The sequence below is a fragment of the Lissotriton vulgaris genome, chromosome 1_1, assembly GCF_964263255.1.
Source record: "Lissotriton vulgaris chromosome 1_1, aLisVul1.2, whole genome shotgun sequence".
Lineage (NCBI taxonomy): Eukaryota > Metazoa > Chordata > Amphibia > Caudata > Salamandridae > Lissotriton > Lissotriton vulgaris.
The window spans coordinates 289901731-289919868 of NC_141685.1; positions in this window are offsets into that span (position 1 = coordinate 289901731).

Below are 18138 nucleotides of genomic sequence, written 5' to 3' on the forward strand. Positions count from 1 at the left end.
GGTTGCGAAGGGATGTGGAGAGTTGGCGTAAGCTCCCTCTCTCTCTCCTGGGCCGGGCGGCATTATTTAAAATGATGTCCCTGCCCAGGTTCCTATATGCCTTGCAGAATACTCAGGACCTTGTACCGGCTCGTTATTTTAGGGAGGTTGAGAGCCTGCAGCGTGCCCTGCTTTGGGATGGTCGGCCTCGTGTCGCTGTCCAGAAGCTTACCATGCCATGGTACGATGGGGGCATTGCGTTACCAGATGTGCGGAGGTACTACTGGGCCTCTCAACTTACCGCTATTAACCATGGTTTTTACGGTCCTGTGGACAGCCCGGGCTATGCAATGGATAGATGGCTCTTGCAGGGAGGCAATTACTACCGCGCCCTCTATTCTAAATCCTTCGATCGGAGCCTCACGGGTCCGACCAAGGCGGCGGTCCACACGTGGCGAACGGTCAACAAGATACAGGGCTGGCAGGGCAGACTGACGAAATTCACCCCTCTATATGATTCCGATATCCTAGGCAAGCTCTGGCATACCAAGGGTTTCGACAAATGGGACCTCATAGGTATTTCGAGGGTGGAAGACATGCTGGCCAGGGGGGAAATCACGACTTTCCCGCAGCTACAGGCGGAATACCGGTTGAGTGGAACAGAGTTCTTCCGTTATGCCCAACTTAAGCACGCAATAACCGCCGCCAGACCGGAGGAGGGCGAAATCCCCGAGAGCTCCCCCTTGGAGGACAGAGTACTGGACGGGCATATGCCGGATAGCGCCATCTCTCTGTCCTACAAGAAGCTGATTAATGTTCGAGTCGACCTCCTCCAGCGCTTGCGGGAGCAGTGGGTGGCCGATGGTCTGGAACTGGACGACGAGGACTGGCAGAGTGCTGTGTCCTCCCCTAAGGAGGTCGCCATCTCCTCGCGTCTGCGGCTGGTGCAGTTTAAAATCCTCCACCGGGTGTACGTTACCGGCCCCCGGCTTGTGCGTATGGGCTTCTCGCCAGATGGCTTTTGTCGTCGTGGCTGCGGAGCCCTTGCTACTTTTATGCATATATTATGGGAGTGCCCCGTTATTGCCCCTTACTGGGAGAGAGTACATCGAGTGATGAGGGAGGTGACTGGAGTGGAGTTGGCTGCAGAGGCGCGTAGGTGCCTCCTCAATGTCTGGGAGCCGAATGATTACAACGTGGCGCAGACTCGTTGGGCTACACTGGGCAACATGGTCGCTAAGAGGGATATAGCGCAGAAATGGGGATCCAACGCGGCCCCCCTGGTGGTACAATGGAAGGCCAACATGGATTGGTGTATGTTGCGTGAGAAGACTGTGTATACTGCCAGGGGGCGGCCTCAGACATGGAATAAGGTGTGGGGGGCTTGGAACGCTTACAGAGGTGACTTGTGCCTGCCACCAGAGCCGATTCCCCGCGAGGAACGTCTGTCACCGTAGCCGATGACACCAGCTATGCTACTCATGTTCTGATTCTCCTGTTCCTCCTTTCCCCCCCCCTTTCCTACATCCTACTTAAGTTCTTTTCTAAATCTTCTCTGGCCTCTGACGCCTCCTACTGACTCATAGCCATTTCTTCCTTTCCATTGCCTTTTTCTGCGCCCTCGGGCGCCTCTGTCTAGGTTTCTGTTTGTATATAAAATAAAAAACAACCTGCATTGCCCTGATATGAATCGCTTTGCACACTATTTATTCTGGTACCATGCTGCCTTGCCTCCGGGATGTTAGGCTGAATAGCTGTGTGCTTTATTACAATAAAGGTTTTAAAAATCTTTAAAAAAAAAAAAGAAGAACGGTCACCCAGGCCCTCATCAGTAGCAGGCTGGACTACGGAAACCCCTCTACCCAGGAGCCCCGGCCAAACTCCTGAAACTACTCCAACGCATACAGAACGCCTCTGCATGCCTGATCCTCGACATCCCTCACCACAGCCACATCACACCCCACCTGAGAGACCTGCACTGGCTTCCTGTCAACAAGAGGATCATCTTCAAGCTCCTCACCCACGCACACAAACACTCCACCACTGGTCAAGCATATCTCAACCGATGACTCACCTTCTACACCCCGAACCGCCAGCTCTGCTCCGCCGATGTTGCCCTCACCACTGTCCCTCACATCCGAAAAGCGACCACCGACTGCAGATCGTTCTCCCACCTCGCTGCTGAAACCTGGAACACGCAACCCCCCCCCCCTTCCCCCCCCCCCCCCATCCTCCTTCGGCAGACCCAGGACTTACTAACCTTCAGAAGGCTATTCAAGACCTGGCTATTCGAGCAGTAGCAGCTGCCCTTTCTCTCCCTCCCCCAGTCCCTTGAGACCATCACGGGTGAGTAGTGCGCTTCACAAATGTCCTGATAGATTGATTGATTGATTGATTGATTGATTGATTGATTGCCTATGGTGGGTGATCTGCCAAATCCCTGCCGGATGATCTAACTTCCCCATTACTTGGGGGCAAGTGTCATCAGGCTGTCCGTCTTGGTTTAGAGCTGGACATCCCTCATGTTGGTAAACAGGAATCAGCTGAGCTGGAATTCCGGCATGCAGTGACTGTGCAGTGGCAGCTGATTGCTCCTCTCTCCTAAACAGGGAAGTGGTTCTGTATATGTAATGAACAGCACCCATGTGGCCATGTCGAAACCGTAGTCAGGCGGCAATTGTTTATTCTAGTTTGATAGCTTCATCGCCTACCGGACAAGAACAGCAATGACATGTGCGCAGTAAAGTTTGTCCCTTTACCGAATGTTCAAGGTGTGGCTTGTGATAGTGTACTTAGGAGGTGGAAATTTAAGCAATTCCAATTCAGAGAATGTTATCCTGCATTGTCACACAATCAAATGTATGTTAAAAGTCACTGCGTGTAAAAAAGAAGGCAACTTAAAAAATGTGAGCATGCAAATGGTAGTGTTTCTTACCAGGCTTAGCCTGGTAAAGTATTTTGACTGGATGAAGCAAAGCCACCTAAAGTGCAATGCAGAAAAAAACTGAAGTGCTGGACTTGAGGAATGCATATGTGACTTGTTCAGAAGAATGGTGGCCTGTTGGTTTTGCCACCACCTCCGTCCCTGCTTCCTTCTTCAGTTGCTAGAAATTATTGCATCAGATTTAACAAATCTTGGCACCCAGATTCTAGCATTTGCTGGTGCATGTTTTGCCCTATTGCACTCATTAAGAAAATTCTTATAGCTGCTTCCTGTTGTAACTCAAAAAATTATAGTTCATGCCCTGATTACGTCCATGATCGACTCTGAATACGCTATCCCTTGGACTTCCAGAATATCCGCCCAAGGGGTTTGCAGATTGTGCAGAACGTGGCAGCTCACGTAATTCTGAAGACCCCACACAGAGTGCTGACCACCTCAAACACCTGCGCTGGATGCCAGTGCCAAAGTACATTCAGCTTAACCCCTTCCTTGCTCATGACGAGCTCAGCTCGTGATAACTGCTGCGGCCCTCCCATGCGGAGCTAATTCCCTGCCTGTGTGGGCGTTCTGAAGAAGTGGGTGGAGTCATGATGAGTCCAGCTCGTCATGAGCACAGCACCATTTTGCAGCATGTCGAGCTCGACTCGTCATGAGTACCGCGGTGCCGCGCGCGGCCCCTCCCCCCCTTCCCCGTGAGGGAATTAGCCCCGCATGGAAGGGGTTAAACCCTTGGTCCTGGCTCATAAATCTTTCTAGAGTTTTGGCCCTATTTAGCTCAGTGACTGGCCCCAGTATTACAGCCCCTCTAGACTACTGAGTCCTTCGGATGCTCATCCGCTGAGGATGACAAGGGTTAGACCTGCCAGAGGATGCAGTCCCTCTTTAACCCTCCAGGCTGCCAGAGGATGCAGTCACTCTTTCACCCTCCAGGCGGTGAAAGATTGGAATAATCTTCCCTTGCGCTGCGCCATTCCATCACTGAGATGCAGTTCTGGAAGCAGCTTGAAGCAAGGTTGTCCACAGTTCTCTAGTACAGCCGTCTTTACGCAGTGATCCCTTTGCGCTTCAGCGCAGGGACACCCTTCGGGCAGTTGTTTGCGCTTTACAAATCCTTTCATTCGTTCATTGCATGTGAAGGGCTTTCTCCATCTGCAAAAATGATTTCTCTACAAAGATAAAAGAAAGTAGGAAAAATATGTTTGCACATCTAGCTGCCCTGCTCACTGATTGTCATTGTGTTTTATTTGCACATGGGGAATAGGCAGCCGTAAAGAGGTCACGTGACCGGTGTAATAGTATGCCTAGAAACTTGAGCCTGCTAGGCTTCCCAAGTGTACTTTTGCACCTGCTTTGTGACTTTGAAAAAAAGTGGAGAGTTGTAGAACCTGTGCTTAGGAACTTTGTATCAGTGATTTGGGCTTTCAAATATATCTCCTAGTCTTGGTAGAGAAGCCCCCGGAATGTACAGAAGTTGTGCACTATCAAACTGCCCCCAACCCTATTATAAACTTCCCTCACTCTGCCCATTCAAACTTGGTCGCTTCTTTCGCATGCACTGAGGTTCGCCTGTCAAACGCAACAGGAGGCAGAGGCAGGCCCTGGCATTGAAGGGACCGACAACCTCACACTCTCTCTATACATAGCTTGTTACTTGATCCTTTCTTCACATGTGGTTAAGAAATGTAAATACTGCAGAGCTGCCTGAGAGCCAGAGTGCCCTTTGCCCTACTTAACTTCTTGTTTACAACTCCAGATTACGAAATCGGAACTCCCTAGAACTCCGCAATCAAACACCAGGCTCCAACAAGCACTGGCAAAGCCAACAGATCGGGTTTTACTGTACCAGCAAATGTAAACATAGACATTCACAAATGCTGTTTGCATGCATTGTATGCACAAATTCTGTAAAACTAAAGCTGTCTTATTGGCTTTGTCAATGCTGGTAAAAAGTAGCAAAAAATATCAGTTTTTGTGTAGAATGCATATTGGAGAAAGCCAACTAAGGGGCAGATTTACAAACTTGTCACGCAGCTCAGCAAGTGACCTTGCTGTGCTACACTGTGTGAAAGGGAAAGGGCAGAAATGTGCTGTATCTAAGTCAGTATGTCGCATTCCTGTTGTACTGCCCAGTGACACCCACTTTGCATCTCTAGCGAGGCGTTGGGTAAAAAGGTGCTAACAAGCGCTAATGCATGTTAGCACCCTCTTGTTAATAGGGCAATAGTTTTATCTCCTCTTTTTTGGCTTTAAAAGCCAAAATAGCGGAGTTAAAGTCCTTGTAAATAAGCCCCTAAGAGCCTTATAGCTGTGCCTCTGATATCACCCGGTAACTCATCCCCAGAGCTCCTGATACTGGAGGTATTGATAACTGTGTGGAGGGAGGTGGGAACAGAAGTAAAAATGATCACTTTTTACTCTGCGCTGGTGACCTTTTGGGACCCTAGCACCAATGCAAGCACCCTCGCACCATGGTGTTAGTGTGCCTCCATTGCACACAGGAATGGTTTTTGTGCAGGAAGGGGCACTATCCTGCACAAAAACAATCCTGAGAACCAAATTCCTCATTCTATGTGTGCTACAGAATGCAGCTCACATAGAAAGAGGAACTAACAAGGAGAAATACAGATATTTCTCCTTGTTACAAAAGATAAAGATAAAGATATGTCTCCTTGTTACACCTCTCTTGGGAAGGCCTATCTTTTTGGTACTTTTCCAACTTTATCAGATTTAGTAATATTAGAATGCATCAAAAAGCATGGGAGTTGCATGGGAAAACCCTTGGAAAACCTATTTAACGCCTTCCTAGGGCAGAGTAAGGCAACGATTAGTGATGCGTTGCTTCAATCCAGGTGTATGGAACCACTCAGGGCCACGCAAAGGGGCCTTGCATGGCTTCATAAATCTCACTTAAGGTTTGCGTCGCACATATATCTCATTGTGTGGTGCAAACACGATGCAAACCGGGTTATAAATAGGTCCCTCAGTGTGACAAACAGAATAGTTAAGTTTAATTTTCAAATTTAGAATAATTCCTCTTCCATTCTAATAGAAGCACTTTCTTTGTATAAGATGAGAGAGTAACACTCCACTGGGTGGAGCCAACCAAAAGCCCACTCTATGCATATTATAAAGAATTGCTAAAAGTGTCATCCAGACAGCTGCACTGTCAAGACGGACCTAAAAACTGAAGCTTTACCGTATTTAGGCATGTGATTATTAGGGATGTGATTGTTTTGAAATTCGTAGAAAAGTCATGCACTAACATTTGGTGTATTTTGTCATTCACTATACAATACTTTTGGTACCATTTATAATAAGTGGGAACAATGAAAAAAGCTGGTGAAATATCTGCAAAGTGGTTTTCTATGCATGTAATGCATATTCTGTGCTTATTGGTAGCAGAGCAGAAACAAAAAGTTGGTGCTAATTTTACACCAATAAACATGAATAAAGTGAAAGAAATAATGCTTGCAAATCGATCTCTAACCCAGCAGTAAATTCATGATAACTGGTGTAGTAATGATATTACCGAATTGTGGTATAACAGCACACACAACGCCCAACATTCTGTAAATAACTTTGTTTGTGGGTCGGTGCTCCTTCTCCCATGGGGCAATGCAGGACAGCTCCACTATACATAATCAGCATAACGTTGACCTGAAAGTGCTTTCACAGATGCCCTAAAAGTGTTCTTCAAATGTGAATGATGTAAGCTGTGCTGTGCTGCTCTACAGCACTAAGGGGCATATTTACAAGGACGGCGATAAATAGATAAGCCAAAGAGCACTCAGAGCTTTTCTATTTATCGCTGTCTATTGCTGGATTATATCTCCCTGTTAGCGCGTTAGTTACTACGCATTTCCCTAGGGCGATATAATTACCAGCGATAGCGGGGAAATTGCTGTTTTTCAAGAAACATCGCTGGTTTTCCAGTGATGCTGCTTGCAAAACAGCACTAACCTTGCTGATACGACCCACAGGGTCGTATCAGCACAATCCACCCCCATATTAGGTATGCCTAAGTCTGCATTTTAGCAGACATTCGTTTTTGGCGAAAACAGCGGTTTTCGCCCATAACTAACATCTGGTAAAATGCATTGGTAGCCTTATAAATATCGCGATGTGCACATCAGCGATATTTACAAGGTTGTACTGCCCAGTGACGCCCACTTTGCATTCCTAGGGCGGAGTTGGGTAAAAAGGTGCTAACAAGCGCTAATGCATGTTAGCACCCTCTTGTTAATAGGGCAATAGTTTTATCTCCGCTTTTTTGGCTTTAAAAGCCAAAATAGCGGAGATAAAGTCCTTGTTAATATGCCCCTAAGAGCCTTATAGCTGTGCCTCTGATATCATCCTGTAACTCATCCCCAGAGCTCCTGATACTGGAGGCATTGATAACTGTGTGGAGGGAGGTGGGAACAGAAGTCAAAATTATCACAAGAATGAGCATTAGGGTCACATTAGAGATGAGGAAATTACCATGAAATCAGACGTTGAATTCCCAATTCCTCCCAGAATTTCACCCTCAGAGTGCTCCTTCTTTCAGCAAGCAGAGTCCCTAAGTGAGTGTTAAGGGGTAGTAAGGAGTCTGTAGTGTTCAGGAAAGGGTAGTATTAATGGGAAGTAAGGCACTGAGTTAAATCAAGGGTGGTGTTAAGGGGTAGTAAGTAGGTATTAAGGTTTACACAAGTCAAAATTAACATTAAAGGATACTACAAGCTTTTCAGAGTTCAGGGAAGGGTAGCGTTAAAGGGTAGCTAGGGCTTTTAGACATTACTTCATGCTTAGTCAGGTTTCTACATCTGTCCTGAAGAAGACCCTGTTAAATCATTGCTTTGGGGTCAAAACATCAACTGTGATGTCTTACCACCTATACATTTGGAACTAAAATCTTGATTTGATTGAATTGCTGTTCTTCTATATCTGATTTTTCGTCCTGTTGGTTGAGACAATTTTGTGTTATGCTCGCTGTATATAATTTTGTACTTTTTTGTCACTTACCTTCGCTTGCACTGCGCCATCACATGCAGCATTTTATCATTGACTGGAATTGTCACTTGATGAATATGAGTAATCAAATCAATAAAACAGAATAATTTTTCATATTTTTCATTTGTGAAAGCAGGATTTACTGTACTTTGTTCCATTGATTATTCATTACGTTTTTCTTACATTATTGCCTTTGGAATATCTCTTGTATATTAACGGCCTTTACATCCAGTTCCATTGGATTATAGGGTTTTCCCCCATGTTTTATTTTAAGAAAATAGTGGTAAACTCTGGCAGTAAGTTGAGGGGAAACCCTATCCCAAGCACATTTAGAAAGCACAAGCAGCTGCTTGCGGTTGCTATTTGTGGGCCTGATTCACGGAATTAACTTAAGACTCAATCCTAAACTTACTACTATTTTGGTATTCACAGAATGCACTTACTACTTTTGGCATTCACAGAATGCACTTACTACTTTTGGTATTCACAGAATGAACTTACTACTTTTGGTATTCACAGAAGTTAGGATTTTGTCTTACGTTTGTCTTAAGACAAACTTAAGACAAACTTAAGACAGACTTAAGTTAGGATGTTGTCTTAAATCTGTCTTAAGTCTGCCTTAAGTTTGTCTTAAGTCTGTTTTAAGTCTGTCTTAAGTTTGTCTTAAGAAAAACTTAAGACAAAATCCTAACTTCTGTGAATACCAAAAGTAGTAAGTTCATTCTGTGAATACCAAAAATAGTAAGTGCCTTCTGTAAATACCAAAATAGTAGTAAGTTTAGGATTGAGTCTTAAATTCATTCTGTGAATCGGGCCCTGTGTTCTTTTGTGTTTAACACTAGTTTACTGTGAAAAATGCATCCTTGTGTCCATTTGGAACGCGAGGAGGCATTTTTCCTCTATGAAATAGCACTAAATGCAGAATTACTCTTCTTGCGCAATTCCGCTGAGTACCGCGGAATTCATAGGTAATTCTGCCAGATTATGCTGCATGGAATTGTGTGATTTATGCCCACCCCGAATAGTAAAGAGTCTTTAGAGTTCAGGGAATGGAAGTGTTAAGGAGTAGTAAGGGTGTTTAGGGTTCAGTGTTGGGTTTTAAGAGATCATGTAGTGTAGAGTTAAATTGTAGTAAGGCGTTTTTAGGGTTTAGGCCAAAGTTACATTAAGGCATAGTAAAGGGCTATTAGGTTCAGGGATGGGTAGCATTTAGGGGTGGTATGTTTTTTTAGGATGCAGGGAACGGCCGTGCTAAGGGGTAGTAAGGTGTTGATAGGGTACAGGGAAGATAGCGCTGAGGAGTAGTAAAGGATTCTTAGGGTGCTGGGAAAGATAACAGGAAATTAAGGGATAGTAAAGGATTTTTAAAGTGGAGGGAAGGGTAGCAGGCAATTAAGGGGTGGAAATGGGTTACTAGGGGTTAGGGACGTGGAACCTTAAGAGGTAGTAAGCGATTGTTCGGGTGTATGGAAGAGTAACATTAAGGCATAGTAAATGTTTTCTAGGTTCACGGATGGGTAGCATTTAGGAGTAGTATGGGACTTTATGATTCAGGGAAGGAATGCGTTAAGGGGTAGTCGAAGTTGGTAGGGTTCAGGGAAGATAGCTTTCAGGAGTAGTAAATGGTTCTTATGGTGCAGGGAAAGATAGCAGAGAAAGGTAAAAGGGGATTAAGGGGTGGTAAGATTAATAGAATGTAGGAAAGTGTGGCCTTAATATGTTGTAAGCGGTTTTTAGGGTTCAGGGATGGACAGCATTGAGAGGTTGAAGGGGATTTTCAAGTTGCAGGGAAGAATAGCATTAAGGGGTAGTGAGGATTTTTATAGGTTATGGGATAGCAGCATTAAGGTGCATTAAGGAGTTTCCTGAGTTCAAAAATTAGACTTGGGTGAGACCATAAGCACCTATAGTGCTTTGAGGTGGCCTTCTATCAACTGGGGCTGGCAAGACAGGGCGTAGGCTCTTGATGTGACGTTGAGGATGCAGGGAAGCAGCTCCACGTCCTCAAGCTAATGCATCCTCTTAGTGAAGAAACGCATGATTCCTTCTCCGTCATCCCTTGCGTTCACCACAAAAGTCAACGCTGCTGTCCTCAGTGACCTGGTTTTCCACCTTACACTTCAAACACTGTCAAACCGATGACGGCTACCAAGGCATCCTCTGTCAACCCGTGCTCCGGTGTCTTTTTCGCACCATTCCCACAGTCATCCATGCCTGTCTCAGACATGCCCATCATCTGCTTAGTGAGTGAGTTAAGTGGCAACAGGTTCTAATGAGGTGTCCACAATTCCAAATGACCGACGGGAATAATTCATGTCTTCTGCGTCCAGCACGTTCTTCCTGAATACTTTGGGGCAGATCTGCAAGGAAGTCCGCAGTGTGGCACCGCAAGCCCTTTGGCTGCGCCACGCTGCAACACTTCCGAAGCACAGTGATTAGACATATTTACAAGAATATGTTGCATCTCTGTGCTCCCCCCTGCGCTGGCACACAAACTGCAGCCATGTGCTGGTGTAGGCACCCTTCCACCATGGTACAACGATGCCGGAGTCATGGGGAGATTGTTTTTGTGCAGGTAGGGGCACCTTCCTAAACAAAAACAATCACTACAAGCATTTTCCTCTTACAATACGTGCTGTAGAACGCAGCACGCATTGAAAGAGGAAAAAAACTAGGAAAATTGAAAACATTTCTCCTCGTTGCACCTCGCTACGCCACCTCCAGGGTGGCATAGCATTCAGACGCATCTCCAGATTTACGATTTATTGTAAATCTGAAGCTGTGTCTTGTTCCATGGGTGTTACATGGGAACACCCACAGCAACACCCATGGAACGCCCCTTCAACGCAAAGTGCTGAGTTTGAAGGGGCCGTATTTACAAGGAGAGGAAGAGTCACACAGGGTGGCTTTTTCTGTCCTTGTAAATATGGAGGAGCCCCCTGTGGCACCAGTACGTCATGAAAAGTGACGTAGTGGTGGGGCGGAGGGCTTGTAAATCTGCCATTTTGAGCCTCCCATTGGACAAAGCATGACAAGGAACATTCTTGCATCCTTCTACAAAGGTCACAGTGAAAATAATGTTCCTCTTTAAACTCTGCAGAATTGAGCAGTCTCATTATGTTTGGGTGGGGTGCTTTGCTGTTTGCTTGTTCATAACCCGCAGAACTGAATGAGTTTCTTACCAAAACCCAACATTTCTGTTCTTAGCAGGTTCCTTAACAATTTCGCTGGTGCAAACATAGAGAAAAGCTCCAACTGTTTATTTGCGTAACCATACAAATCCTCCATCAATCATTATGCCAAAGATGGCACCAACGCCTAAGCTTCCTGCTGCATCAGTGTACAGCTCCAGAACGCTACTACATCAGTGTAGAGCAATAGAACACCGCTGCATCACTGTGCAGATCCAGCACACTGCTGCGTCACTCTACAGCTCAAGGACACCGCTGCTTCAGTGTACAGCTCCAGAACACTACTACATCAGTGTAGAGCTCCAGAACACCACTGCATCAGTGTACAGCTCTAGAACACTGCTGCATCAGCGTGCAGCTCCAGAATGCCCCTGCATCAGTATACACCTACATCAGTGTGCAGTTCCAGAACACCGCCACATCAGTGTACAGCTCGAGAAAACTCCTGCATCAGTGTACAGCTCCAGAACACCGCTGCATCAGTGTATAGCTCCAGAAGACTGCAGCATCAGTGTGCAGCTCCAGAACGCCGATTCATCAGTGTACAGCTCCAGAACACCGCTGCATCAGTGCACAGCTCCAGAACACTGCTGCACCAGTGTACAGCTCCAGAACATCGCTGCATCAGTGTACAGCAAAAGAACACCGCTGCATCAGTGTATAGCTTCAGAATACTGCAGCATCAGTGTACAGCTCCAGAACACTGCTGCATCAGTGTGCAACTCCAGAACATCCCTACATCAGTGTGCAGTTCCAGAACACTGCTGCATTAGTGTGCAGCTCCAGAACATCGCTGCATCAGTGTGCAACTCCAGAACATCGCTGCATCAGTGTACAGATCTAGAACACTGCTGCATCAGTGTACAGCTTCAGAACACCGCTCCATCAGTGTACAGCGCCAGAACACCGCTGCATCAGTGTACAGCTTCAGAACACCGCTGCAACAGTGTACAGCTTCAGAACACCGCTGCATCAGTGTACAGCTCCAGAACACCGTTGCATCCGTGCACAGCTCCAGAACACCGCTGCATCAGTGTAGAGCTCTAGAACACTGCTGCATCAGTGTAGAGCTCCAGAACACCGCTGCATCAGTGTGCAGATCCAACACACTGCTACATCACTGTTCAGCTCAAGGACACTGCTGCATCCGTGTGCCGCTCCAAAACACCACTGCATCAGAGTACAGATCCAGGACACTGCTGCGTCAGTGTGCAGCTCCAAAACCACTACATCAGTGTACAGCTCCATAACACCGCTGCATCAGTGCACAGCTCCAGAACACTGCTGCACCAGTGTACAGCTCCAGAACACCGCTGCATCAGTGTACAGCAAAAGAACACCGCTACATCAGTGTATAGCTTCAGAATACTGCAGCATCAGTGTACAGCTCCAGAACACTGCTGCATCAGTGTGCAGCTCCAGAACATCGCTGCATCAGTGTGCAACTCCAGAACATCGCTGCATCAGTGTACAGATCTAGAACACTGCTGCATCAGTGTACAGCTTCAGAACACCGCTCCATCAGTGTACAGCGCCAGAACACCGCTGCATCAGTGTACAGCTTCAGAACACCGCTGCAACAGTGTACAGCTTCAGAACACCGCTGCATCAGTGTACAGCTCCAGAACACCGTTGCATCCGTGCACAGCTCCAGAACACCGCTGCATCAGTGTAGAGCTCTAGAACACTGCTGCATCAGTGTAGAGCTCCAGAACACCGCTGCATCAGTGTGCAGATCCAACACACTGCTACGTCACTGTACAGCTCAAGGACACTGCTGCATCCGTGTGCCGCTCCAAAACACCACTGCATCAGAGTACAGATCCAACACACTGCTACGTCACTGTACAGCTCAAGGACACTGCTGCATCCGTGTGCCGCTCCAAAACACCACTGCATCAGAGTACAGATCCAGGACACTGCTGCGTCAGTGTGCAGCTCCAAAACCACTACATCAGTGTACAGCTCCATAACACTGCTGCATTAGTGTACAGCCTCAGAACACCACTGTAATCAGTGTACAACTCGAGCTCCAGAAGACCGCTGCTTCAGTGTTCAGTTCCAGAACATCTCTGCATCAGTGTACAGCAAAAGAACACTGCTTCATCAGTGTACTGCTCCAGAACACCGCTGCAACAGTGTACAGCTCCAGAACACTGCTGCATCAGTGTGCAGCTCCAGAACGCCGCTGCATCAGTGTACAGCTCCAGAATGACACTACATCAGTGTACAGTTCCAGAACACCGCCACATCAGTGTACAGCTCCAGAACACTGCTGCATCAGTGTACAGCTCCAGAACACTGCTGCATCAGTGTGCAACTCCAGAACATCCCTACATCAGTGTGCAGTTCCAGAACACAGCTGCATCAGTGTACAGCTCCGGAATCACAATACATCAGTGTGCAGCTCCAGAACACCACTGTGCCAGTGTATGGCTCCAAAACACCATGGCATCAGTGTACAGCTCCAGAACACCGCTGCATCAGTGTACAGCTCCAGAACACTGCTGCATCACTGTGCAGCTCCAGAACACCGCTGCATCAGTGTGTAGCTCCAGAATGACACTACATCAGTGTGCAGCTCCAGAACATCGCTGCATCAGTGCACAGCTCCAGAACACCGCTGCATCAGTGTGCAGCTCCAGAATGACACTACATCAGTGTGCAGCTCAAGAACACCACTGTGACCAGTGTACAGCTTCAGAACACAGCTGCATCAGTGTACAGCTCCATAACACACGGAAATCAACTGCGGAGTACCCCAAGGATCATCGCTCAGCCCTACCCTTTTCAACATCTACATGGCCCCCCTCGCCGCCATCGTCAGACAACAAGGCCTCAACATATTGTCCTACGCCGAAGACACCCAACTCATCCTCTCCCTCACCAAGGACCCCACCACCACCAGGCACAGGTTCCAGGAAGGAATGCAAAAAGTCACATCCTGGATGAGAAACAGCTGCCTGAAGCTCAACTCGAAGAAGACCGAAGTCCTCATTCTCGGTACCACCCTGTCAGCATGGAACAACACCTGGTGGCCCACCACCCTCTGCACCCCTCCCACCCTCACGGACCACACCAGAAACCTCAGCATCATACTCGACTGCTCACTCTCCATGAACCGACAGGTCAACGCCGTCACCTCCAGTTATTTTAACATCCTCTGCATCTTCCGCAAGACTTTCAAATGGACCCCCTCCCCCTAGTCAAGGAAGATAGTCGCTCATGCCCTCATAACCAGCAGGCTCAACTACGGGAACGCTTTCTACACCGGCATCAATAAGTCTTTACTCCGCAAGCTTCAGACGATACAGAACACTGCCGCAGGACTCATCTTCGACCTCCCCCGACACGAACACATCAGCCAACACTTACGGAACCTTCACTGGCTCCTCATCGAAAAGAGAATAACCTTTAAAATACTCACCCACACCTACAAATCCCTCCACAACACCGGACCCAATACCTCAACTAGAAAATTACTTTCCATGCACCCATGAAAAACCTCCGATCCGCCAACCACGCGCTCGCTGAAACCGCATACGCAGAGCCAGAACAGGGGGAAGTGCTTTCTCCTACATCGCTACACCACTGCATCAGTGTACAGTTCCAGAATCCTGCTGCATCAGTGTGCAGCTCCAGAACATCGCTCCACCAGTGTACAGATCCAGAACACAGCTGCATCAGTGCACAGGAGTGTTCTGTAATCTTTAAAAGTTTGTCAACCCACCATACAAAGCCTCACATCTGAAACAGAGACAAAAAGGTGTGAAAGGTCAGAAAGTACCTCAAGTAAGCATCACCCAAGGAGCTAATGATTGGTACTCACCAGTTTGCTCATGTTGCATCTTTGGTAACTTTCATGACCAAAACAGAAAAGGGGAAAGTGGAAAGTTATTATGCCCAATTTCTGAAGTTGTGTGAGAAAAAGGTGAAGGAAAATAAAAGGTGGTGTCAATGCTTGTGTCATCCATCAACCATCTCTAAACCCTGTAACCTGCAAATGGGGAAATTGCTTTTCCGAGCTAAAATGAGTTGTGGCTCACTTGCAGTTGCACATACTTTATTCTGCACAGTGACCGCACTCAGATTAAAAACACAGCTGAGCTCGTAATGAGCATGGGGGCGCTGTGTGCCCCCCCCCCCCCCCCCCCCCGCACAGCGGGGAAATCGGCCCACAGTGAATGGGTTAAGTTCCTGGTGAAGCCTCATGCTCTTGAAATCCAGATAGAAGCCCAGCATTCTTTTCTTTATTCCAGTCCACGCTCTACACCTTTAATGGGGTTCATATAAATCACTTATTGATGTCTGTCAGAGCAGTTTCTTGTGCTCTTTGGGAGACCCTCTCACAAAAAATCTTTCCCCTTGGAAATATCTGTTTATTTTGCAGCTTATGTTGCTTTTAGTAAGAAAAGACACCATTTCAACCAGGCTTTGATGCTTTCTTTCTGTGCGTCAGATATATACATTTGCACAAGAGTCATTCGGTACCCGCCATCTTGCAGCCATCTGATGCTCGCAGGTCTCGGGGACACTCTCGAAGCTCCAGCAGTGCTTACCGTCTCGGTGGAAAGCATTGGCAAAGCCAACAGATCTGGCTCTAATGTACTAAAGCATGAAATACTCGAATACACAAATGCTGTTTGCATGTGTTGGAATATTAAACCAGACATATTGGTAATGTGTGGTCTCATATGTACATCGAGGGTCTGTCTGACCCATTGCGTAAAGTGATGGCGCCATCAGTGTGGCTGAAGTTAAGTATTAGCCCCCGCTGAACTTCGCTGCACCCCTGCTTCCTACATAGTAGAGTACTGTATGTTTGTACGTCATTTCCTCTCAAAATCTCCTGTTTCTTGCTGACAAATCATGCCACAGATTCCTGAAACCACGCACTGCTCAATTAAGTAGTTTTAGAAGACCAGCCAACTACGAATGTCAATCAATGCATGCATACAGTATGAGGGTGGGGCGCGTGCAACCACACGAGGAGAGCTCTCGCGCCCCTCTCCTGTCCCTGCACTTCGAAGCAAGCGTCCAGAGTATCCGCTGCCCTCATAAACAGTAGTCCGCACAGAAGGCACTAAAATAGCCTTGTCAGCCCGACGCATTCACTCTCCAGCGACGTGACGCTGCGTGAGGTGAGATGGGAACTGGCAGCTGGCCAGTGACCACTGACCCAGGGCTGCGGGTGCATGGACAGGGAAGATCTGTTTCTGTCAGAGGCCGCGCGCCTCCGGCAGCGCGTGGCCCTGTTACGCTCTAGTCTAGAACATTCTGGCAGCCATCAAGGAGATGTCTGAAGATGTGGCCGGCCAGTGGGACTCCCCCGCCCCCTTGTTTCCAATCGGCGGGGATTAAGTAATAATCTTTTTGCGTGGGAAGAGAATTGCTTTGTGCTGTTTGCATTGTGAAAGTTCTGGCTCCATTTGATTCGCGCAACCTACTTCGGCCTCTGTTTTTTGTGCCTGACGCGGTGTGCAAATCCTCTTATGAAGACAAATACATGGGTTTATCTGTAGGTTTAGCTGTGGGCCTCATTTCAGGAGAGGATGAACACGGATGATCACGGATGATGCAATGGGCCGGCGCCCTCGGCCACTTGTTGGCTGAAGCGCTCTCTCATTCGCTCCAACCCGTCGTTTGCTGTCAAAAGGTGTTTCCAGGTCACAAATCGAGGATACACGCAGGTAGACGGCGTCCACCAGGGTCGGATTGGGATCACAATTCGGCCCGGGCACTGACGAAAAAAGTGGCCCACATTCAAGGGGCGTGGCCCATATTTAAGGGGCGTGCCCTTTAATGAAACACCATTTGCACAGACAAGGAATGAAAGTGGGAGGATACTGTTCTTGCACAGGACACAGGGCCAAGGTGACAATGGCCTACATGCTGAGCAACTAAAAAAAATAGCAAGGCCCCTTTTTGTCACAAAAATATTCCAGCCCTCCAGCACAGGAGCACCTGAAAAGCAGCAAAGCCCCTGCTATTACTAACCTACTTAGCCCTCTCCAGACCTTCAGCTCAGGGCACATGAACAGAGGTAAGGCCCCTTCAATTAGTAAATGAATCAACCCTCCAGCCCTTGGGAAAATGTCCAGGCAGGGGAGCACAAAACACAGCTTTCTAGGCCATCCAAGGTAGCCAGGTAGTCAGGTAGCCAGGGGGGAGGCTGAGGTGAAGCTGGTGCATGGGAAGTGCCTTCCCAGTGTGTTCTGGCAGTTTGAGTATTTACCATTTACTGTAGTATTACCCTTGTACCTGTGTATGGTACCCTTTTGTAACTTGCACACGTCACTTTTCTCTTGTAACACACTGTTTGCTACCTCTCACTTTTGTTTGCTTTAGATACTTGCACAAGTGCCACCATTGCCTACGTAACGTTTGTTCTTGTGCTGGAGTGTCTGCCATTAATTGCAGTATTACACCTCTACTTGTATTTTGTACGCTTTTGTAACCTGCACACATCACTTTTTCCTCCTGTAATGTATCGTTTGCTCCTCTTGTATTTTGGTTGCTCACTATTGTCACTTTTGATTCATGTAACTTAAGTTTGCTTTTGTAATTTGTCCACTTATAATTTTCTCCTCATGTATTATTGCTATTCCTTGTGTGAAGCGCTCTGACACCTTCGGGTAAAGTCCTCGCTATATAAAATCGCATAACTAAATAAATAAAACAAAAAAATTCCAAACATCACCAGGCCCCCACAGCAAGACCCATTCTTCCTCGCCCACTATGCCCTGAATGTGAAGGGCTGTGGGCGAGGTGTTAAGACTAACACCGTTTCTGGGCTGCATGGGCGCCAGGGGGCCGAGGTGCAAATGGCTCAAAGGCCTGAGAAACACCTGGCCCCCAGGGAGGCCGATTATTGCAAACAATCGCCCCTCCCCAGCCCAGCCTCAGCTTGATTGCTTGGCAGGGCAGGGGTGAAGGAGAGGCCACAGCTGACAATCGCTGTCTGGCCGCACAGCGAGGCTGCTTTCATTTTCTCTGTCTGTCTCCGTGCACTCTGTGGGCCGGTTTTTTTTCTCC